The sequence below is a fragment of the Leucopleurus acutus genome (assembly GCF_964270905.1).
Source record: "Leucopleurus acutus genome assembly, chromosome: 1".
Classification (NCBI taxonomy): domain Eukaryota; kingdom Metazoa; phylum Chordata; class Mammalia; order Artiodactyla; family Delphinidae; genus Leucopleurus; species Leucopleurus acutus.
This window is the reverse complement of record NC_139142.1, coordinates 149,344,853-149,370,311: the sequence shown is the minus strand read 5'-3', so window position 1 is coordinate 149,370,311 and position 25,459 is coordinate 149,344,853. Positions and strand designations below refer to the sequence as shown.

Genomic DNA, 25,459 nt, shown 5'->3' with positions numbered 1-25,459 from the left:
TGTTGGGGATACAATAATGAGTAAGATAAAATGGCGCTGCCCTTCTGGAGCTTATATTCTGGTTCAAGTAAGAAACACTAAGGATCTAAATTATGGTAGCAGTAGTGGGATTATACAGAAGGAAATGGATGTTATAATAATAATGACAATAACAGCTATTAATAGTAATAGTAGTGCCTATTCCCATTTATTGGACGCTTCCCATATGCCAGGCACTAAACACTCCACATATATTGTCCCTGTTCACTCTCCACAGTAGCCGGATGAGGTCAGTACTATTATTTTTCCTGCTTCACTGATGAGGAAACAGAAAGATTAATTGAATATTTAATTGAAGTTTCTATATCTGGTAAGCGGCAGAACTGGAATTTGCATGGGATTAAAAAAAAGCTCACCTTTACTGAGCTTGTACTACGTACCCAGCATTACTCTAAGTGCTTTTATGTATACTAACTTGTAATCCTTACAACAACCCAATTTTACAGATGAGAAAACCAAATCACAGAGGAGTTTATGATTTTGCCCAGCATTTTTGCAGTTGTTAACCTATGCTTTTAACCACTTTGCTATGCTACCTAATTCTAAAATCAATTCTTTAAGGAATATGTAACTTTGCCTCCTAAATGTCAGGAGAGTGAGGAAGAGGAAGAAATCTAGGATTACTAACATTATGATTGGGGACTGCCACAGATGGTAGAGTCATCAATCAAGTCAAAGAATGTAGGATGATTTGGTTTCATTCACCCCTAACTCCAGATGCCTATGTCCACCTGCTTCCTTGATTTCTTCATTTGGATATTAGGATACAGGGTCAGCTGCAGTGAAAGGTATCTAGAATAACCATGGCAGATTATAGAAGTTAGTAGCTGTCTCACACCAAAGTTCACTGGTATACAAACTGTGACTCAGGAAGTCCTCAGGGACACATCTTATTGCTCTAGCTCACAACCCCACATTCCAATCATCAGAAAGGGACAAAGGGAAAGGAGCATCTCATTTCTTTTAGAATATGATCTGGAAGTTGCTCACATCATTTCTGCTCACATCTCACTAGTCAGAACTTAGTGACATGGCCACACTTAGAGAGCTTATTACAGGCAACTGTGTATCTGGCTAGATATTCCATTATCATGTATGAAGAGTAGAGTGCATATTAGGGGCCAACTAGCAATCAGTCTGTACTACAGAGATATAGGCATCTCAAATTTAACATTTGCAAAAACCAATTCCTGCTTATTCTTCCAAAACCTGCTTCTCTCCACAATTCTCCACATCTCAGCTAATGATGAAAAATGGGACACAGTCAGCAGTTCGATTTCAGACGTGGATGAATTTGAGGTGCCTGTAGGATATTCAATACAAATTTTCAATAAGGGGCTGAAGATACATGTCTCAAGTTTCTGAGTGAGGTCAGTGTTCAAGATTCAGATTTCATTCCTGACTTATATAAGTGATAGAGAAAGAGTATACATAAACAGTTCTGTGAGAGACTGTTATAATGGTGGGTAAAGAGAACCAAAAGCAGAGAGGATAAGCATTCTGTAAAGAAGACTTGAGAAAGAGTGGTCCAAGACACAGAAGATGGAGAATTCACGGTGATGGAAACCAAGGGACCAGTTTCCAGTAGGTAGTGGTTAGCAGTGTGGAAGGCTGCAAAGTGGTCATATACCATGAAAATTGAGAGGCAACTTTTAAATTTGATCATTATGCCATTACTGACATTAATACTAGCAATGTATATGTTGCTAGTAAAGTGGGGGCACATGCTAAATTTCAGTAGTTGAAGAGGGACTTGGAAGAAAATGGCAATCTGGTAGCTTTTCCAAACAGAAAGGACAAAGTTAATAGGAGAATTAATGAACAGGAGAGGGAATGACTGAGGGATTAAGTCTTGAGGGGCACCTCTCCCCATATATATATAATATATATATTAGCTGTAGAAAGGAAGAAAGATGGCTCATACTTTAGGACAGGAGATCAGGGGGAGTACAGATTTGGGTAATCTGTAGGGATAAGGGTGAAGGTGTGAAGGAGTTAATGCCTGAAGTCCGTAATGATAAACAATGATACAGATAATGCTAATATCACTACAGCTATTACTAAGCACTAACATTTACTGAGCACTTGTCATATGCCAGGCAACGTTTTTCATGGAATTAATTTTGCTACAACAGTATTTCTTAAATACTGAGAGCTACTCATATACTGAAAGCCTAGTCTTTTTCAATAGTTGAGTGTGTAACATTTTGATGCAACCTAAATATAGCAATAGTAACTTTTATCCCACCATATCCAACCATTTTTTGTTCCATTCTTTCAGCTTCTTCCTGATCCCAGGGGCATGCTAGGTAATAAAAAATTGTGTTTTTGCATTTTGATTCATCTGTTGTGACTCACATCAAAAAGAAATCTTGAGCAACAAAACAGCCCTGTTGAAAAACCAACTTCATCAGCAATTTGGGGAACACTGTTCTATAAAAACTGTTGGGTTACTCCAAAATAAATTTCATTTTACTGGTGATTTCCTCTTGGACTGTGAGTTCTTGAGGGCAAGGATAGGGATTGTTGATCTTTTATTGTTTTCCAAAGCCTGGCACAGTTCTGGGTAAATAGTAGAAGTTCAAAGTTTGTTAAAGGAATTAATGCACTATGCTAAAAAAATTAAACTGCTCCTTTCACTTTATACCTGAAATGAGAAACTTAGAAACTACTGGGTCTCATTTTGCCTACAATAGTCTAACAAATTTACTACTTAACTTGGTAGCTACTAAGTTGTTTTTCTGGGAAAACGTACCTGAAGAAAAATACGGGTTTGACTTGGGAAAAAAAATTATTCATAAAAACTGATATATATGGAGATGGAACACTATTAGTATTCTAAGGATTCCTGACAATGTTCCATACTGGTAATTTTTACCAGCAAACATTTTGAAATTTGAACATGGACAAGGCAAACAGCACAGTGGGTTCTTGAAACAAGTCTGACACTAGCATCACACATAAGAATGCCTATTTAATATTAACGAGCTAAAAGGGCTATGGGTAATTTCTCCAGATTTCAAGGAGGAATTGGGATCCTCTTTGATCTTAGTAAAGAACTGGCATTTAACTGACATTTAATTAAGAGGTTTATTTCTCTTGTCTTTAATTTTCTTGGAACTCATGGTTTTCTGCCACATTTGATATACCAGTTTATTACAAAAAAAATTACATTATTCAGACAATTTTTACGTAAGAGGAAGTAGAATTGCTAAAAGAATCTTCATATGCTAGATATTGTAGTAATATTTTACTTTAATGAAGTCTTTAAAGATTTACACTTGCCTATTTTGATAATATGCAAAGATAAATCCTTAAGAGACTGATTTTAACTAATCTCTCCCATAAAACATAACTGCAAAGTTTCCAAATGAGAATCTGTAATGGAAGAAAATGAAAAAATAAGGAACTGAGTTAAAATTGGGCATGCTTTAATATTGTCATTTATCATCAGTTGTCCTAGAATAATTTAAATTCCACTAGCTTATTTTTTGTTGTTGGGAAGCAGTATACAAATATATATTATATTATATATATACATATAAATATATAAAAGATGTTCTAAGAATGACAGTTAAATTCACTGTTATGTACCATTGTTGATATAAAAAGTTTGAATACTAGATGAATGGGATCTCATACAGTATTCTATGCAGCAAAAGCCGCAAACCTTAAGGATATGAATTGTTAGTGACCCCATTGCAGCTTTGCTAGTAAGTCTTGCAGAGCCATAAAAAAAATCCTTTTAAATAAGATGGTGACCTTGGTGCTAAATATGAAGGCGCACGGCTTTAAATGGATTCAGTCGTCATACGGATCACAATTAGCCTGTATCCAGCTGGGGTCAACTAAGGGGCCACCTTCTCTTTATCGACAACCTACTGAAGGTCAAAATTGCAGGAGACAGGCTTTCACCTTCATGTAAACTAGTGACACATCGTGTGTTGGCAAAAGTCCTAAGCAGATGACCTTGGTCCCCTGAAAGCTGGTCCGCACTCTTGGGCTACCTCTGCAATGTTTACAAAGCAGCTCAGGGCGTAAAAGGGTTGGGATCGGAGACCTAGAATATGGAGTGTTCTGCCCCACCGCGGGGCTAGCAGCTATCAAAGCCCCCTTGGCGCAATTTCGGAGCCGATTCATTCCCCAACAAAATCGGGAGCGTCCAAGTTCAGGCACGTTCCTCGGTTGGGTTGACCACGGGACTCGCCAACACTCCAGAGGGCTCCAGGGCGTTTCCGGAGTGTACCGCCTGCTTTCTGTCGGGCCACAGACCACGGTGGCTCAAAAGAGGCATCGCCCCCTCTTCCCAGTGCCAACATGGCGACCAACCTGGTGGGACTCCGGGAGGCGCTAGCTACTTCCCCTTCCCAACAGCCCCTGCGCTGGCGACGACGGCAAGCAGGAGGGGAGCGGAGCTGGCGGTGGAGGGCGGGGCAGAGCGCGGCGCCCTCCCGCCGCACACCGGCCCCGCCCCGCGTCCGTGCGTCCAGGCCTGGAGCCCTCGCCCGGCCGGGTGGCGCGCGCTGCCTGCCGGGATACTCGGCCCGCCCAGCCAGTCCTCCCCGCTTACGCCGCGGCCGCGAGATCCGCGTTTTTCCCAAGATGGTGGCGCTGGGCTCGGGGTGACTGTAGGAGACGATAGAGCCTGACTCGCCTTCGCCGGAACCTCGACACACCGCCCTTCTCTTGCTCGCGCACCCCGCCTCCGCGTAGCCTTCCGCCGGCTCGGGCGCCCGCCATCCGCCGCCGCGCCGACTTGCGCTTCACCTCTGCCGACCCGGCGCTCACGGCCGCGGGCGGCGGCACCTCTCTCGGCTCTACTTCGGGGCTGTGCTCGGACCACCTCGCACCTAGCCCTGGCCAGGCGGGCCTCGTAGCCCCCCGGTGCGGACAGGCAGCGGCGGAGCGGCGGCTGGCGACGAGCGCGGGGTTTTCTGCGGCCCCTGCGCCTCCTTTCCCGGTCTCGGTCTCCGGAGAAGGAAGCGCGGGTCCCGCATGAGCGCCGGCGGTGGCGGCAGCGAAAGGGAACGAGGCGGTGGCGGGCGGAGGCGGCGGGTGAGGGCTGCGACGACCAGTGAAGCGGCTGCTGCTGCTGCGGGGGCCGCAGCCCAGGCGCGGGGGCGACGACAGGTCAGTGTGGCTGAGGACTGGGCCTGGGCGGGGGCGGCTGGGTGGCATCTCCCATCGTCTCCTCGGCCGCCCAAGTCCCCCTTCGGGGCAGGCTCCGGCGAGGGTAGGGACGCCCCCACCCCCGCCGGGGCGAGTGTTTGGGGGCGCGCGCGGTCTGGAGAGGCCGGTGCCAGAAGTAGGCCTCTGCTAGCAGCGGCTGCTGCTGCTCCTGCCGTGACTGTCAGTCCTGGCTGGGCGCCGCAGGGAGGGAGGGTTTTGTCGCCCGAGGGGACACGAGCGGGCCCGGGGCGGGGCGTGCTGGCGATCGAGAGGTGGCCCTTCTTGGAGTGGAGCTAGCAGGGCCGGCCTGGGCCTCAGGCTGGGAAGGGCTGGCCTTTTCCTTCCAAGGGGAGCTCTTCCTCGCTGCTTTAGAGGTTTTGGCCTTCTTGGTGAAGAAATATTTAGACGTGTGCTTTGGTGGGTTGGGGTTTTGGGGGTGGACTGGTGGGGAGGGAGGGCGGATGAATTGTTAAATCAAGCCCAAGGGTTGTGTTCACAGATTACTCATCGAGGTTCTGAAATTAAACGTGAGCTACTGGGTTTGCTGGAGACTATTAAATGCAAACCTGCAAACAGTTGGCCCTTATTTTTTTACAGTTGAGCAAATGAAAAGGACTCGTCATGGTGTGGAGGATTTTGTTGGTAAAGTCAGAATTTAATGCGACAGATGTTTTGATCCATAAAATTGTTAAAAATAATTTTAATATGACGCTGGTTGGTTAATCTTAGAATTCTTGAAAGATAATTTAGTTTCCGAATTTTTTAAAACGTTCTGTGGATATGTTAAAAAAGAAACATTACAAAGTCTGTTATTATATTTATTAAGTGGCTAGGGTGCCGTCGAAAATGTCAGCTAATGGCATATGGGATTTACAGTCCGAAGTTACCCTCCATCAATCAGAAAGGAATACAGGTATGACCCATAATTTCAGATCATTCCACTATCTGCAATATTGAGAGAAGCAGCAGATTACCCCAGAATTTTGTCTGGGGTCGGGGGAGAAGGGGGATTGAAATGGAAACGACCTAAAGTTCAGAAGTACAACTGTTAAAAAGTTACTTGTGAAAGACACTTGAGATACCCAGTAAATGTTGTCAAGTGATTTGGACAAGAGGGCTGAGAAGTGTTTATCTCACACCTCTGACGAGTAAGTACCCTTACTTAAGAGATTATTTTGTAAACCATGTAAAAAAGTTTAGAGTTTAGGAAGATAAAAAGAAGTGGCAATAACTTTGGAATTAGACCCTGCTTGTAAATCTGAACTGCTTATCACATTTTTAATGAAAAAATACAATATTAATGATGGTGCTGCTAAATCCAAAGAATGACCAGAAGCCCATTAAAGAAATTATTAATCATGACAAAACAGAAACAAGAAGTAGCTTGAAGAAATAATGATCTCAGGACTTCCCTGGTGGTCCAGTGGTTAAGACGCTGGGCTCGCAATGCAGGGGGCTGGGGTTTGACCCCTGGTCAGGGCACTAGATCCTGCATGCCACAACTAAGAGCCCGAATGCCACAGCTAAAAGATCCCACATGCCGCAGCTGTAACCTGGCGTAGCCAAATAAATAAATATTAAAAAAAAAAAAGACTTAAACTCCTGTGGCACTAAAGGAATGCTTTAAATAGCAAACCAAAAACAGTTTTAAAAAAATTTAAAAATTAGAACGTAAACTATGAAAGTCTTATTGTGTCAGTATTTACTAAGTAGCGTTAATGTGCTGAGTAGCATGTACACCATCTTCTGACATTGCTGGGTTACTGAGGAGTTTACACAGAGACACAAATTACAATGTTCTGATTCATTTTCACAGGTTTTATATGCTGCTTGTATTTCATATCTCTTAAATTTACACTTTTTTTCATGGCTTAAAAAAAAGCTTCTTAAGTAAGTAGTCAGAAGCGAGAGGAAGACACATTCTCATCCAACTTGCCCAGTCCATTTAACAAGATTTGTTGGGTACCTACAGTGTCTTTGACACGTAACATTTAATGTTTTATTCCTTAAACCATAGATCATTTCTAAATGACTCCTCCTCTCTCCCCTCCAAAAACAATCCTCTCTCCCCTTAAAAAAATATTTGGAATAATTTGCAGTTTCTCTCAATATGCAGTCAGTGGAATAATATAAAACCATGGATCATACCTAAATTTTTCAGCCCAAACACTTGAAGTGTCTGTTTTCTTAAATGATTACTGGTCATGTTCTTCAGTCATGTTTTGCCCTTTTGTTTAGACCTGTAGTTGTATAGGTCAAAATGTAGAAACATGACATTAAATATACATATGCAGCTGTTAAAAAATTAGTTTTATGATTTTTATGAGTGAAGACCAATTTTCAGAAGTGATTTTTTAAGTAAAATACTTGGGTAAAGTTTTAGATGCTCTTTTCATAATGATTCAGGATGACAAAATTTTGGCTGATTGTGATAGTCCCTGCTCTCTCCCCACTGCAAATGTAAAGGTAAAGTATAAAAACCAAAGACATTATGGTATGTATAGTGGAAATAGCTTTGGAGTTAGATCCTGCTTTTAATTCTGGCTTACCCTGGTTGTCTGACCCTTGGCAAGTTACTTAATCTCGAGCCGCAAGTTTTGTCATCTGTAAAATGGGGTGGTGAGACTAACTCAGAGCTGTGAGGATTAAAGCATGTGCAATGCCTAACACATAGGCACTTAATAAGTATTATCCTTTGAAGTCTTCCTACCCAGTTTTTCCGAATGTTCTCAAAGCACCTTATAGACAGTGGACTCTAACATATTATCCTTTACATTGTTACTTTGCTTACTGGTTTTGAACTCACTTTTTAAGGACAAGGACTTCTAGTGTTTACCAGAGAGTGTGTTACCAGAGCATGGATGACTTAGTTATCAGCTAACATTTATTAGGAATCTACTGTGGCTACTCTGAGCTGAGCTTGGTGTAGGGGCTATAAAGACAAGACTCATGTCTCTGTCTTTTGGAAGTGTATAGTCTAGTGACTTTCTCCATATAACACTTTTTTGAAACCCTGTCAAATAATGGAGCCCCATTCTCCTGGTGCCCTTCCACTCCTCAGGCAGTTCTATGGACTCAACACCTCCTACTCCCAGCTCCTGTTCTAAAGAATATTATTTTACTGCTTCCTTTATACACTGTCTGGCACATGTTAGATACTTCATATCTTGGTCCCAATCCTCCACCCAGTGTCTGGCACATAGTATGTTAGTGTTTGTGTGTATGTATATGTATAAAAAAATAAATTTACTTTGGCAAGTTGCCTGTAAATACTCTGGTATTTTTCTGGGACAGTCATCATTCTGTCTTCTGGTTATAAATTCACAGAAGTTGTGAGCCTGAGTAGGGCTATTCCTGTTTTACACATGAGGAAATTGAAGTGCAGAGCTTTAAGATGGTTTTCTTAAAGTCACCAGGTGGCAGAGCCAGGGCACAAATTGAGCCTCTGGACTCCAGGTCAGGACTCTGCACATAATGGTACATGTTCTGTCTTACCAGTTAGGAGGAGTGTTACTTTGCTTTGAGAATGCCCACCCACCTTATTGCAGTTAAGTGAGTGTTTTCTATGATATTAGTAGAAGGCAGCCTTCAACAAGATGCCTTTTCTGACCATAGCAGTTACTGGAGGAAGTGGGGCTTTTTCTTCTAATAAAGAAAATAAAGTAAAATTACAGTAAGTGGAAATAGTGTTAATCTACAAGCCTATATCTATGTCCAAAACATGAGATGTTTGAAATACTTAAAGATGCTACATAAATAGGTTTTTCTTTTTTTTTTTTTTGGCTGCACCATGCAAGGTGCGAGATCTTAGTTCTAGGGATCGAACCCACGCCCCCTGCAGTGGAAGTGCGGAGTCTTAACCACTGGACCACCAGGGAAGTCCCTATAAATAGTTTTTTAATGAGATTACTTACAAATACATGATAAATTTCTTTGCCAACTTTTCATTTAATCTCAAAATTGTCACAGTGCTTTGATCTGAGTTATCTGTTATCTTTAACATAAATACCATTATGGATAGTAAGTTAAAAAAAAAGATCATTAAGTATAAGGTCTATCTGAAAGTGAAATAAGGCTAGTACTTTTTTTTTTTTTTTTACTGTTGTTTGCACATGAGATTTAGCTGACAGTTATTACTGTTTGATTCTAAGCCTTGTGACTGTGAACGCCCTAAAATTATATATAAAAATTTAAGTGCTTTAGAGTCTCAACAGGTTCTGTGAACGAAAGTCATGGAGAACCATTGATGTGGAGGAAGAAACACTAACTTTGGTGTCGGAAGATTGTGGGTTCATCCTTCTTCTCTAGCTTCCTAGCTGGGCATGAGTAGGCCATTTAGCTTTCTAAGCCTTGGCTCTGTTCCTTCTGTCAAGTAAAGGTGATACTTGCTTTGTTTCTGAGGAATGATTTTCAAATGAGATCATTCTTGAAAAAGTAAATTAATGGTACTCTATAAAGTGACCTTATAACTGATTTAGTGACTTGCCCAAGAAAACAGCTTGGTTAGTGGTAGACAGACTGTTGGAACCTTGGTGTATTTTCATGCTTTTCTTTACTAACATTTTTAACCTTTCCATAGAAATATTATTTTTGGAAATACTTAGTATGTGAATTTATTTTATATTTGGTAACTACATTTGAAATAAACAGTAGATCTTAATAGTTAGTGATGCATTATTCAGTATTATTAGTCCAAAGTCAAATCACTTCTGTAATTTGCTTTACTTTTGACCTCTCCTGTTAATGTGATAAAGGCAAGTGAATCATAAGGTTGACCTGAAAGGAAAAGAGGTTTTGGAGACTTAGAACCTTACTAGATTAAATTACTCCTGAAGTTCAGTTTTAGGAAATCTTCTGGAATCTCACATAAGATGTCATATGTGGATTGTGGAAGAGAATCCTAAGTAAGACTTCATTAATTAAAGGCAATATCTGTGCTGCAGATAAAGCAAGGAGGTGGTGTATGAGCCCTGAACACTTAACCCAAGTAGGATAAAAATCTTCTTTCAATGAAACTCTTGGCTTGCCAGTGTGGAGACTACTGTGGTGACTCTTTAACAGTTCATTGTGTTCCAGAAGTTGATCTTCTGTACCCTTTGGGAAGAGATGAGGTTAGTCAAGCACAGATCCCTTTATGTTACAGAAATAAAACATGAAACTTTTTTTTTTTTGACCTGTCTCTTTGTGGTATGCAGGCTTGTAGCTCTTTTTTTAGGTCTTAATAGGTGTCCATTTTTTCATACTTTCAGTAATTCAGAATGTTCCTTTTCACATTTGAGACAAGTAGTGCTACACACAAATTACATAGCTAGGGGCTGAATGAAGATGCTACCAGTACTTTACACATATTCTTTTCATTTGTTGACTTTTGTCTTCTTGTATCAAAAAGAATGGCTTATCCATTTCAAGTCCCTAATAGACGTCTACCTCAGCAGTCTCCTTGAATGTGAGAAATAGTCTTAGGATTAATTGCCCTTGTGAGCTGTAGCCAATATGCTAACTCGGTTATTTTTATATTCTTTGTGATGCAGCGTAAATTCTGAATTTTCCTTACAAATTAAATATACAAACAGTAGAAAGAATAATATAACAACCATGTATGTACCACTCAGTATGGACAAATGTCACATTTTGTCACTTGCACTCTTTAGCACCCTTTCTAAAAGGGATGTTCTTTATTTTCTTCTCAGATGATAGCTCTAGCACTGCAGATACCACTACAGGAATTTCTTCATACAACAAATACTTTCCTATCTTTTATCATATGTAAAGCATAATCCTGTTTTTTGGAAGGGAAAGGATGAGATGCCCAGCAGTGTTTTCTATATAAAGCTAATGGGTCACAGGGAGAAATTTGGGTTATTTCCAACTTATTAATTACCTTAGTACTTTTTTCTTAGGAATTCTGCTTATTGTGCCTTGTGTTTCTATTTGCCAATATTGATAACCTTACAGTGTGTCATGAATAAGGATACTAAATATTTACCTTTGCTAAATAAAGTTTTTGTTTTGAGAATTAAAAAATACCTGTCTTTTGAACACCTATTGTATGTGACATGTATACTAATTGATAAATCCCATTTCACACAAAGAATATTTAGGTAACATTTTTTCTAGTTTTCTGAAGTGAGCTGATAATGTGCCATATTCCATGTTGGTGATAGAAAACTATGCTGTTAAAGATAATCCAAATTTAGAGCTCCTAAGAAATGAAAACCTTCCCTAATTAGTTAAGCTGCTTCATTCATATTCAATTTCTTACACATTTTGCTATGTCTGTAACGTATTGTTATAGAATGTTTATGTCCCCCCCAACCCCCAAATTCATATGTTGAAATCCTGACCCCCCATTGTGATGGCATTAGATGGTAGGGCCTTTGCGAGTTGATTAGGTCATGAGAATGGAGCCCTCATGATGGAATTAATGCCCTTTAAAAGACTCCAAAGAATTCCCTCCCTCCCTTCTGCCACTGCGAGGATCTAGCCAGAGGATGGCCATCTATGAAGCAGGAAGGTGACTCTTGCCAGACATCACATCTGCCGGTGCCTTGATTTTGGACTTCCTAGGCTCCAGAACTGTGAGAAATTTTTGTTGTTTATACACCACCCAGTCTATGGTGTTTTGTTGTATAAGCAGCCTAAATGGACTAGGACACATATGAAACATGTTTAAAGAACAGAGGAGGAAAATAGGAAATAGATAAAGTTTGGTAGCTAACGTAGGGGTACATTGTGCTTGATAAAATGGAACTGCTTTTTTTTGAATTTTATTTTACTTTTTATAGAGCAGGTTCTTATTAGTTATCTATTTTGTGCATATTAGTGTATATATGTCAATCCCAATCTCCCAATTCATCCCACCACCACCACCGCCCCCGCCACTTTCCCCCTTGGTGTCCATACGTTTGTTCTCTACATCTGTCTCTATTTCTGCCCTGTAAACGGGTGGAACTGCTTCTTAAAAGTTGACTTTAATGTTGACATGAGAACACTTAAGTATAATATATTAGAAAAGCTGAACAAACATTAGACTTTCATATACATAAAACTAGATTTCTGCATTTAAAATCATCTATTTCTTTAAATTTAATTATTACCCAGTGTACTATATTTCATATTATCTTCAAAATAAAAAGTAAAATCTTAGGGTTTCATTTAACTCAGTATCTGAGTCAGTCTCCTCCCTCCTCAAAATTCCTCTTACATGTTTTGGGAGATGAAGGGTAGGGAGGGGTGAACTTAAAAATAGATGGATCCAAGTTGTAAAATATTGATAGGTCACTTATCTCAGCTGAAATTAAACTATTTACTCCTGGATTGAAGATTCTGTGTGAACACTAAATATTTGCTGTCTCTCTCTCTCTTTTTTTTTTTTCCGTGTGCTGTTTTAGGTATTTATAAGTGCTGGATGAATGAGCTACTTTTTAGTTAGTTCAGGACTACTTTTAGATATGTGCTGTGGGCTAATGAACTATGATCAGGATATAATGAAGTATGATCTGGAACAATCCTCTAGACCTCAGAACTTCAAGTAATTTTAAGTAAAGATGGACTAGGGGTCAGCCTGGATAGTGGGCCAGAGACCCACTTTACTGCCTATTCCTGTGCTGAATTTGACAAGGCACTCCTAGGAGAGGGAGAGAGAAAGAGAGAGAGAGAGAGAGAGAGAGAGAGAGAGAGAGAGTGTGTGTGTGTGTGTGTGTGTGCGCGCGCGCACACGCGCGCGCATGTGCTCTCACATGCCCATTCCATATTACTAGCTGACACCAGATTTTGAGAAATTGGGGCTGATCGCTGTTCAGCCTACCAAGGTTTTCTCTCCAGCGAACAAGGTCTAATCCCCTTAAGTGCTTTTTTAGCTATGTAGTATGTGTTTAAAATGGCGATGACTCCAATAGTATTTATTTTGTGTTCTTATTCTGATATCTTTCCTTAGTTCTTTTATCAAGGAAGTAGGTTGGATTAGAAGATCTCCAAAGTAATTTTCGGCTTGTATATTATATGCTCACTTTTTTCTTTTTAAAATATATGTATATATTTTAATTAAAAAAACATTTAAAACAGTAAATAATATATCAGGTACTTATTTACCCATCACTCAGAACTATAAATTACGCCAATTTTGATCCTTAGCGAACCAGATGCAGTCTTACATATGCACTTGTAGCCACCTCACCCCCAAGTCCTATTACCTTCTCTCTTTACCCAAGGTAATAACTATCCCGAGGTTCTTGAATTTCATATCCTTGTTTATACTTTTACTGTATATGTGTACTTGTATCTGTAAATGCTATATATGGTGTTGGATTTTGTGTTTTAAAATTTTTACAAAATGGTATTGTTACTGTACATATCTTTCATCAGCTTTTTTTTTTTTTAACTATTTTTTGGGATATGTATGTTGATGCATGTAGCTCTAGTTTAGTTTAACTGCTGTATAGTACTCCATTGTATATCAAATATATGTGTCCCACTACTAATGGATATTTTGAGTTTTTTCCTTTTTCGCTATTATAAATGATGCTGCAGTGATCATGTTGACACATTTCTTTGTGCACATATTTCTTTGGGAAGATTCATGGAAGTGAAACTGCTGGGAAATAGATTGTGAATAACTTTACTGGATGTTGCTAAATTCTTCTCTAAAATGGTTATGTCAGTATATACTTTTTTTTTTTTTTTTTTTTGCTTTACGCGGGCCTCTCACTGTTGTGGCCTCTCCCGTTGCGGAGCACAGGCTCCAGACACGCAGGCTCAGCGGCCATGGCTCACGGGCCCAGCTGCTCCTCGTCATGTGGGATCTTCCCGGCCCGAGGCACGAACCCGTATCCCCTGCATTGGCAGGCGGACTCTCAACCACTGCACCACCAGGGAAGCCCGGTTATGCCAGTATATACTTTATCAGCAGTGTACGGACATTTCTTTTTCCAGCATCCTAGCCCATACTTGAGATTGTCAGATTTTAAAACTTTTGCAAATTTGATGGGTGTGAAATTTTAGCAAAATATTACTCTCATTTTAGTATTTCCTTGATTATTCTGGGTGGTGGATATATGGATATGAATTTTATTATTTTCTGTATGTTTTAAATGTTTCATAAAGAAATGGTTTAAAAGAAAGTAAGAGACAACGTGTTATACAACGTTTATGTTGTAAAGGATCTTGGAGATCATCTCATCCAGCATTCTTTATGATGCAGCCGGGAAAGTTATCAGAATAAGAATAAAATATAAAACCCTACTTATTGTCCTTTGTGATATTCTCTTTTGGGATATATCTCAATTTTTGAAGTGAAGCTCATGAGTCTTTTCTTTTATGATTTCTGTTTTTTATTGAAGAAATCCCTTTTAATATTGTCTGCAAATAGTTGAGAGATTTTTGTTGTTGTTTATTTTTTTGCATTTAGGTCCATCTGGGAGGGAATTAGGAATCTTTTTTTTTTTAAATGAAAAACGAGTTGTCCCAACATTAAGTATTGAATCTTTTCCCCATTAAATTTTTTAAATATCACCTGTATCATCTGCCAAATGCTTGGGTTTTTAATTTTTTTTTAAACACTGGTAGTACATTGTTTTATTTCAAATAGCTTTATGTTAAGCTTTGAAGTGTGAGTCAAAGCCTACTCCTTTATTCATTTTCAGAACTTTTATTCTTAGACTTTCACTCTTCCATAATAATTTAAAACCAGTGTATCAAGTTTGTTTGCGGATATTAATTGGAATTGCATTGAATACATCAATTAACTTGAGAATTGACATAGTTTATCTTGCCATTTATTCTGTATTTTACAGTTTTCTTCCTAAATTCCTTTTATACATACCTTGTTAAATTTATTCCTAGATATTTGATCTATACATATTTTTTTGCACTGTAAATAGGATCTTTTTTCTGTTACATTTGATCATTGCTGATGTTAATTTTGTATCCATTAACTTGGGTGAACTCCATCAGTTTTATTAGTTTATAATTCTTTTAGATTATTATAAACAACAATTCTGTCTTTTCCAGTGAACTTTTAAAAATACAAGTCTAACTTTGTTACTTTCTGTTTAAAATTATTCTTTGGCTTTCTGTGGCTTTTAGAATAAAATGCAGAATCCTTAATTGGTCTACAAGGTCCCATCTGATCTGGATTCTCTCTGCCTCCTAAGATTTAATTCACACTCTCCTTTTTTTGGAACCACCTAACAATATTGGCCTTTTTTTCAGTTTTTTGAACTATCCAGGCTCCTTGTTGCAAACCTTTTGCCAGTGCATTTCAGTCTGCCTAGAACACAGTTAGCCAACAAATTTTATCCATCCTGTAGGGCTCAGCCTAAATATTACTCAGGGAAGCCTTCCTTTTAGAATCTCTTTGTACTTACTAGTATTAGGGCTTTCTTGTATGGTATGGTTATTGAATTCTGTGTTTCCTGGATAAGTACTTAGCTCAACTGATATTAAATAATTACTTTTGAATTGAAGATTCAATGAGAAAAACAAATGTCGGTCTCATTTTTTTTTCACGTGCAGTTTCAGGCATTTGTCAGTGTTGGATGTTTACTGATTGATCAGAATTGCATTTTTTTTCCAGTTAGAGAAATATTACTCCAGTTGGTAACTGCTCAAAAGAAAATTCGTAATTAGGCTACACTTTAGTATTTTACTAGACATTAATAGAAAATTAAATGTTCTCAATGTTTAATATTTATGTCCTTCGAGTATGGATGGTCTTTAGAAAAACAATTTTCTGTCTTTTAACAGATGCAATCTAGTTCACTTAAAATTATATGTTGTGAATTTTTTGTTTTTTTTTTTTGCGGTATGCGGGCCTCTCACTGCTGTGGCCTCTCCCGTTGCCGACCACAGGCTCCGGACGCACAGCCTCAGGGGCCATGGCTCACAGGCCCAGCCGCTCCATGGCGTGTGGGATCTTCCCGGACCAGGGCACGAACCCGTGTCCCCTGCATCGGCAGGCGGACTCTCAACCACTGCGCTACCAGGGAAGCCCATATGTTGTGAATTTTTAAAAGCATTTTGAAGTTAAATTAGAAGCTAATGGTCTTTTATCCTTAATTCAGATTTTATGACTTTAGATGCTACATTTGATAGATGAAATGTAATAAATTAAACATAAAATAGTGTTCATGATTATTTCTAGGAAAACTCACCTACCTTTAGTTATTTTAGTATATTGCATTATAAATATTTTTTGTGTGTGCGCTGAATACTAATGTAATTCTGTGTTTAATTTTCGGTTAAGTTCTATGTAAGATTGAACTCAATTTAACTATTGTGCAGAAAGAACCCAGAGGAAAATTTCAGAATAATAAGTCATTGGGACTATGTGTGTGGCACATTGCTTCTGTTTTCAGATCATGGAATTGTTGATTGCAATAAGTGATTTATAATTAAAGTCAGGAAATTGAAATAATTCTGGTACTTTGGAATTTTTAAAGGCTTTCCATAGATGACACTTGGGATCTACACTGAGATAAGATCCTCTCACTGCTAGTAAGTCACATAATAAACACTTAAGTAAACACTGGGGAAAGAGCATTTTAATGTTGGCAGATCATGGGTTTACCTTTTATAGTTTTTCAGACAGGTAAATAAGCATAGTTTGTTTACTTTTGAAAATGTTCACAGAACCCAGAGAGAGGGGAGGGCCAAGGGTCACATTAGAGAGTTCCGTTCTTTTCTAATGCACAGTGATTGTGATCCTAAAATTTTACTCCTGTATATAAACTGACCATACACCGAGATTTGCCAGCATGGCCTCAATTTTAAATGTTAGGTTATTCCTGTAAATCATAAAACCAGAAATCCTAGAACTTTCATATTTCCAGAGAGCCTTTTATATGTCATGGTTGGTTGCCCCTCCCCTCAAATATTGGTGTGTAGAATTAATTATTTTTGAGAATAAGGAAATACAGAAAAAAATACGTATTTTTAAAGTATAAAAAGAAGTGAAAGTTTTCTCTTCCTTTCTTAGCCAATTCCAAAACTTAACTGTTGTTCAATTTAAATGTAGAAAAACATAAAAACATCTGGTGAATACCAAACAAATACATCTGTGTAACAGATACTTGTAGTTTTATTCTTTTTTGGGGTGGTTTATAAAAAATCATTCCATACACTTTTTATAATTTCCAACTTAATTGAGATATAATTCACATACCATAAAATCCACCATTTAGAGTGGGTTTTAGTATATTCAATTGGCAACCATCACCATTATCTAATTTTAGAACATTTTCATCATCCCCAAAAGAAACCCTGTACCTGTTAGCAGTCATTCACCATTCTTTCCTTCTTCAGCCCCTGAAGAGTGGCAACCACTAATCTGCTTCCTTACTTTATGGGTTGCCTATTCTGGACGTTTCATATAAATGGAATCATAAAATATATGTCCTTTTGTGTATGTCTTCCTTTACTTAAATGATATTTTGGAGGTTCATATTACATTGTATGAGTATACACTTACTGTTTATTCAGTAATCAGTTGATAACTTTGGATTGTTTCCATTTTTTGGTTATTATGAATCATGTTACAAACATTCATATATAAGCTCTTTTGTGTGGACATATAAATTCATTCTCTTGGGTAAGTACCTAGGAGTGAAACTGTTGGGTCTTAGCTAACTGTGTTTAACATTTTGAGGAACTGCCAAACTTTTTTTCCAAAGTGGCTGCACTATTTTACAGTTACATCAGCAGTATATGAGGGTTCTTTCTAATTACTTCCTTGCCAAACCAATTGTCTGTCCCTTTTATTTTAGCCATCTTGTGGATGTGAAGTCATCTTTGTGATTTTGATTTGCATTTGCTAAATGACTAATGATCATCATTTCATGCCCTAATTGTCCATCTTCAGAGATCTATTTAGATCCTTCGCTGTTTTAAAATTGGGTCATTTTTCTTTTTATTGTTGGCTTTTAAGCGTTTTTATATGTTCTGGATACAAGTCCCTTATCAGATATATGATTTCCAAGTATTTTCCCCCAAAAGGTTGTTTTTTCACTTTCATGATTGTTTCCTCTGAGGCACACAAGTTATAAATTTTGGTGAAGTCCTGTTTGTTTTTCTTTTGTTGTCTTTGGTGTTATTTATTGTGTTGGCCAAAAAGTTTGTTCAGGTTTTTCCATACATCTTACAGAAAAACCCGAATGAACTTTTTGGCCAACACAATAAGAAACCATTGTCTGACCAGTCATATAGATTTATACCTGTTTGCTTCTAAGAGTATTGTAGTTTTAGCTCTTACATTTATGTTTGTCATCTGTTTTGAGTTAATTTTTGCATATGGTGTTATATGAGGTAGGGGTCCAACTTTATTATTTTTACATATAGATATCCAGCTGTCTCAGAAACATTTGCTGAAAAAGACTATTCTTTCCCATTGAATTGTCTTGGTACCCTTGTTGAAAATCAACTGGCCATAAATGTAAGAATTTATTTCTGGACTCTCAGTTCTCTTCCATTAATCTGTATGTCTGTTCTTCAGCCATTAATACACATTCTTGGTTACTGTAGATTTGTAGTAAGTTTTGAAATTGGAAAATGTGAATATTCAAACTTGGCTCTTCTTTTTTTGGCTGTCTGGGTTCCTTGAATTTCTGTGTGAATTTTAGGGTTAGCTTGTCAATTTCTGCAAAAAGGGCAGATGGGATTTTGATAAGATTTGTGTTGAATATGTAGGTCTATTTGAGGAGTATTGCTACCTTAGTATTATGTCTTTTGATCCATGAACATGGGATGTCTTTGTTTGTTTAGGTCTTTACTTTTTTTGTGTGTTTTGTAGTTTTCGTTGTACAGGTCTTACACTTCTTCTGTTCAAAAGAAATGTATTTTATATATTCCTAAGATTCATTCTTTTTGATTTTATTGCTTATGGAATTTTTCTTAATTTTATTTACAGATTATTCATTGCTTGTGTATAGATTTTTGTCCTGAACTTGTATTCTGTACAACTTGTTTTTTTTCCCTCTTAACTATTTGTTATAGAAATCTTTTCCATGTGAGTGGTTACATGTGCATCTACCTCATTCATTTAGCAAATATTTATTGAGCACCTACTATGTCATAGGCATTTTTCTAGGTGCTAGTGGAGACAGCAGTGTACAAAATCCACCAAAACTCCTGTTTTCATGGAACTTATACTTAGTAGGGAAAGAGAGATCATAAACATCAAAAACAAGATATGTAGAATATATCGTATGTTGCATAGTACTTCTAAGGAGAAAAATAAAGGAAGTGGTATATGAAGTATTTGAGAGTGCAGGGGATGAGTGCAAATTTTAGTGTGGCCAGAGAAAACATCGCTGAGATGATAACTTGAGTAAGAACTGAAGGAGATGCGAGAGCTAGCCATATGGATGACTGGGGGAAGAGCATTTCAGGCAAAGAGTGTAGTGAATAAGGAAACACTGAAGTGGGAGAGTGCCTGATCTGTTTGAGGAACAGTGAGGTGGCCTGTGGGGCTGTAGAAAAGTTAATGATGGAAATCGAGTCAGAAAGGGAATGTAGGATGCAGATCATTTGGTCCTAATAAAGAGTTTGACGTTTACCTTTGAGTGAGATGGGAAGCCATTGAAGGTTTTTGAGCAGAGTGGAAAGTTCTGACTTAGATTTTAGCAAGATCACTCTGGCTGCCATGTTGATCGTAGATTGAAAGAGAAGGGCAGAATCAAGAGACCAGTTGGCAGGCTATTACAGCAGTACAGATAGGAGGTGATGACGGTGGGTTGGACAAGGTGAGGCCTATCAGGTTGGTGAGAAGTGGCTGAATTATTGATACGTGTTGAAATTATAGTCTGTAGGGTTTGGTAATAGGTCAGATATAAGTGTGAAATAAAGGGAGGAGTAAAAGATGACACTGAGGTTTTGGCTAGAACAACTGAAAGTATGGAGTTGAACAGTACTTTTTAGTTACTACATTAAATCTATGTGTGGTATCACATGCCCACATAACTACAGGTAATTTTACCGTATCAGCTTGGTGGAAAGGGAAGCAAAAGAAAAAACTAAAGAAAGGAAAAGAATGTTAGATGTGGAACATATGTCCTGAAGTAAACTTGATAGAAGACTATCAATCTTTTGACTTCTATCAGCCTTTAGAACTGAACTAGGAAACTAACTCAGAGTTCATAATATATTTTGAAACTCTTTATTGTGGAATTTAGGTTGTTTAAAATTTTTTTTTTTTTTTTTTTTTCCGGTACACGGGCATCTCACTGTTGTGGCCTCTCCTGTTGCGGAGCATAGGTTCCGGATGCGCAGGCTCAGCGGCCACGGCTCACGGGCCTAGCCGCTCCGCGGCATGTCGTATCTTCCCGTACCGGGGCACGAACCCGTGTCCCCTGCATCGGCAGGCGGACTCTCAACCACTGCGCCACCAGGGAAGCCGTGTTTTCAATTTTTGATATTACAAATAATGGTACATATTATTTCTGTAAGGTAGATTTCTATAAAATGACTGTTAGACCATGAGGCTATGTCAGCTTAAAGATTTGATAGATACTGTCAATTACTCTTTAAAAAAAAGCTTTTTAATCAAGTTTCATTCCCAGCACATTGTGTAGGACTGCTGATTTACCTCATTGCTTATTATATAGTATCTAGTCATGAAATTAGAATTTTTTGATATAGGTAAATCTATCCTTTATGGCTTCTGAGTTTCACCATGCTTACAAAGATAATACAGAAATCTCATATTTTCTAGGACTTCTATGAGGTTACTTTATAGATTTAGATTTATAGATTTAGATCTGAATACATTCAGCATTTTTTTGAATGTTGTATGATTTAGGTTTAGATTTGGATTGCATTTGGCATATGTTTGGATGTTGTGTGAAAATATCTAACTTTTCTAAGTTCTAATATCTAAATATCCCCACTTGGGCAGCTAATTCTCTAGACCAGCGGTTCCCAACCTTTTAGGCACCAGGGACCGGTTTTGTGGAAGACAGTTTTTCCACGGACAGGGGGTGGGGGTGGGTCGGATGGTTTAGGCGGTAACGCAAGCGATGGGGAGCTGCAGATGAAGCTTCTTCGCTTGGTCGCCTGCTGCTCACCTCCTGTTGTGTGGCCCTGTTCCTAACAGGCTGCAGACCAGTACTGGTCCGGGGGTTGGGGACCCCTGCTCTAGACCACCTAAGGGATCCTTTCCCCACTGATTTAAATTACCATCTTTTTATATATTGTTTTCATAAACTAAGAAAAAAATCATGTTTATTGAAGTACTGAATTTATATCCAGTAAAGTGCACCTATCTTTTTTTTATTTTTAAAATTTATTTATTCATTTATTTAATTTATTTTTTTGGCTGCATTGGGTCTTCATTGCTGTGCGTGGGCTTTCTCTAGCTGCAGCGAGTGGGGGCTACTTTTCGTTGTGGTGGCTTCTCTTGTTACGGGGCACAGGCTCTAGGTGCACGGGCTTCAGTGGTTGTGGCATGCGAGCTCAGTAGTTGTGGCTCACGAGCTCTAGAGCGCAGGCTCAGTAGTTGTGGTGCATGGGCTTATTTGCTCCGTGGCATGTAGGATCTTCCTGGACCAGGGATCGAACCCATGTCCCCTGCATTGGTAGGTAGGTTATTTTTTTTTTTTCTTTTTTGCGGTACGCAGTCCTGTCACTGTTGTGGCCTCTCCTGTTGCGGAGCACAGGCTCCGGACGCGCAGGCTCAGCGGCCGTGGCTCACGGGCCCAGTTGGTCCGCGGCATGTGGGATCCTCCCGGACCAGGGCACGAACCTGTGTCCCCTGCATCGGCAGGCGGACTCTCTCAACCACTGCACCACCAGGGAAGCCCGGCAGGTAGATTCTTAACCACTGCGTCACCAGGGAAGTGTGTGGTAGTTTTATGTTTAAATTTATAAGGAACTGATGAACTATTTTCCCAATGGTTATACCATTTTGCATTCTTACCAGCAACGTATGAGAGTTCCGTTTCTTCCAAATCCTTGTCAGCATTTGATACTCTCAAATAAATTGCAGACATTCTTATGGATGTGTAGTGGTATCCCACTGCAGTTTCTTTTTCTTTAATTGTAGTAAAATATGCATAACATAAAATTTACCATCTTAACCATTTTAACTGTACAGTTCAGTGGCATAAATTATACTCACATTGTGCAACCATCATTCTTAACCCATTTTTGAAACTTGCTCATCATCCCAAACTGAAACTCCATCCCCATTAAACAGTAACCCCCCAGTTTCTTCCTCCTCCCTCCAGCCCCTATTCTACTTTCTGACTACGAATTTGACTTTTCTAGGTGCTCATGTAAGTGGAATCCATATGATGTTTGTCCTTTTGCTTTTGGCTTATTTCACTTAGCATAATGTCCTCAGGGTTCACCCATGTTACATCATATATCAGAATTTCCTTTTTAAAGCTGAATAATATTCTATTGTGTGTATATACCACATTTTGTTTAATCATTCTTTCATTGATGGAGACTTGAGTTGCTTCCCTCCTTTGGCTATTGTGAATAGTGCTGCTATAAACATGGGTGTTAAAAATAGATCTCTTCAAGTCCCTGCTTTCAGTTCTTTTGGGTATATATCTAGGAATGTAATATATCTAGTAATTTTGTGTTTAATTTTTTTGAAAACCAGTATACCATTTTCCATAGCAGCTGTACTGTTTTACCTTCCTGCAAGGGTCCCAATTTCTCCACATCTTTGCTAATACCTTGCTAATATGTTGTTTTTATTTTTAAAAAATAATTGCCGGATAATGGGTGTGCAGTGTCATTGTGGTTTTAATTTACATTTCCGTGATGACTAATGATGTTTTCATGTATTAATTGGTCACATGTATGTCTTCTTTTGTGAGTATCCAAATATTTTGCACATTCTTTTTCTTTTCAGGATACAGGTCCTTTTCTAGACAGGCATGTATTCTGTATCATTACTGATTTTTTTGGGGGGGGATACTTACTTTATTAATTAACAAGAGGAATGTTGAAATCTTTAACTATAGTTGTGAACCCGCTATCTTTTCTTTCACTTCTCTTCATTTTTGCTTCCATGTATTTTCTTTATTTATTCTTTAATTTTTTGGCTGCGTTGGGTCTTTGTTGCTGCGCGTGGACTTTCTCTAGTCACGGCGAGTGGGGGCTACCCTTTGTTGTGGCATGCGGGCTTCTCATTGCGGTGGCTTCTCTTGTTGCAGAGCACGGGCTCTAGGCGGGCTTCAGTAGTTGCAGCACACAGGCTCCGTAGTTGCAGTATGTGGGCCCCTAGGGCGTGCGGGATGTGGTAGTTGCGGTGTGCAGGCTCTAGGGCATGCAGGCTTCAGTAGTTGTGGCATGCAGGCTTCAGTAGTTGTGGCATGCAGGCTCGGTAGTTGTGGCTTGTGGGCTCTAGAGCTCAGGCTCAGTAGTTGTGGCTCATGGGCTTAGTTGTTCTGTGGCATGTGGGATCTTCCCGGACCAGGGATCAAACCCATGTCCCCTGCATTGGCAGGCTGATTCTTAACCACTGTGCCACCAGGGAAGTCCCCGTGCTTCATATATTCTCAAGTTCTGTTATTAGATGCATTCACATTTAGGACTGGAAGATCTCCTTGATGAATTGATTCTTTATCATTAAGAAATGTCTCTGTTCTCTGGTCATGTTCCTTGTCCTAAAGTCTGCTTTGTCTGGTATTAATATAGCTACTTCTCCTTTCTTAGGATTCGTGTTTGCATATTATATCTTTTGCTGTCTCTTTATTTTCAACTTATATGCCATTATATTTAATAAGTCTTTTAGATAGTGTATAGTTGCATTTTTTGGATTTTTTACAATCTCTGCTTTTTAATTTGAGCGTTCAGTCCACTTATATTTATTGTAATTTTCAATAGTAACACTACCAGGTTACTATTTGTTTTCTAGTTGTACCATTTATACTACCTTCTTTTTTTTCTTCCTTTCCTGCTTTCTTTTGGATTGAGCATTTTTTCGGAAGTCTGTTTTATCTCCAGTATTAGCTTATACCTACCTCTGTTTTTTTTCCAGTGGTTGCACTAGTATTTACAGTATGCACCTTAGTTTATTTCAGTCTGCCTTCAAAATTAGACCTCTTAGAGTATAATGTAAGAATTCTAATACATTATAAATTCGTTTACCTTTTTGCCATTGTAGTCTTCCATTAATTCCCGAATAGAATTTCTGATTATTTCTTTAAACAGTCAGTTGTTTTATAAAGAAATTTAAAAACGAAAAGCAGCATTCTTTGATGTTTTGCCCATATTTTCCATTTTCATTTCTTTTCCTTTGTGTAGATTTGTGTGGACTTTTTTCATGGACCTAAGTTTCTATGTGGTGTTGTTTTCATTCTACTTGAAGAATTAAAAAATTTCTAAAGCATCAGGTCTATTGGCCAAAAATATATTTCAGCTTCTATTTGTATGAAAATGACTTTATTTCACTCTTCAACATTTTATTAGGTAAATTTTCAGACTTACATGGATGTGAAATAATTCCAGAATGTAATTCCACAATTAACACTTTACTATATTTACTGTCTTATATCTATCCATCTATTAATTTGTCTTATTTTTTTTGATGCTTTTCAAAGTAGGTTGTGGATGTTAGAACATCTCATCCTTAACTTCATCATATATAGTAGAATATCTCATCCTTAACTTCATCATATATAGTCATATAGTCATCATATATAGTCAACTAAAACTTAGAAATTTAGTATTATTTAAATTTAGTATTATTAACTGAATTTAGTATATTGTTCTGGTTATCTATTGCTCCCTAACAGATCACTCCAAACATTGTACCCCAAACATCAGCAGTCATTTCTTTTGCTTATGAATCTGTACTTTTGGCAGAGACTGGCAAGGATAGCTTGTCTTGACTTCAAGCATGTGAGCTGGAGTTGAGGTTACCTGATAAGTTGAGGCTGTTATCATCTAAAGTCTTGCTCACACATCTGGATATTGATGCTGGCTGTCAGGACTTCAACTGGAGCTCTGGTCTAGAACACTTAGATGTTGCTTTTGTATATGGTTGCTTGGCTTCATTGCCAAGTGGCTGGCTTCATCACTGTAGAGTGGCTACGTTCCAAGAGTGAGTAGTATCTCAAGAGACCAAGGCAGAAGTGCATGGCATTTTTATAACCTAGCATCAAAAGTCTAGCTTATAAAAGAGCACACACTTCCACCGTACTTTCTTGATTGAAAGTCACCGAGGCTGCTCAAATTCAAGAAGTCACATAGACCCTACCAGCTGATGGGAGAATGCCAATGTTAACCTTGTAAGAAGAGCATG

General features: G+C 38.6%; 1 protein-coding gene across 4 annotated transcripts in view; it reads left to right on the top strand.

Annotated features, from left to right (window-relative positions):
• The first annotated feature begins 5,087 nt into the window (after nt 1–5,087).
• Nucleotides 5,088–25,459, top strand: part of UBE3A (ubiquitin protein ligase E3A) — a 92,379-nt gene continuing 72,007 nt past the window's right edge. For all 4 annotated transcript variants that reach the window (XM_082838003.1, XM_082838000.1, XM_082838001.1 and 1 more), the window contains exon 1: nt 5,088–5,169. The gene's annotated coding sequence lies outside the window, so the exon portion shown is untranslated. The remainder of the gene's footprint in view (nt 5,170–25,459) is intronic.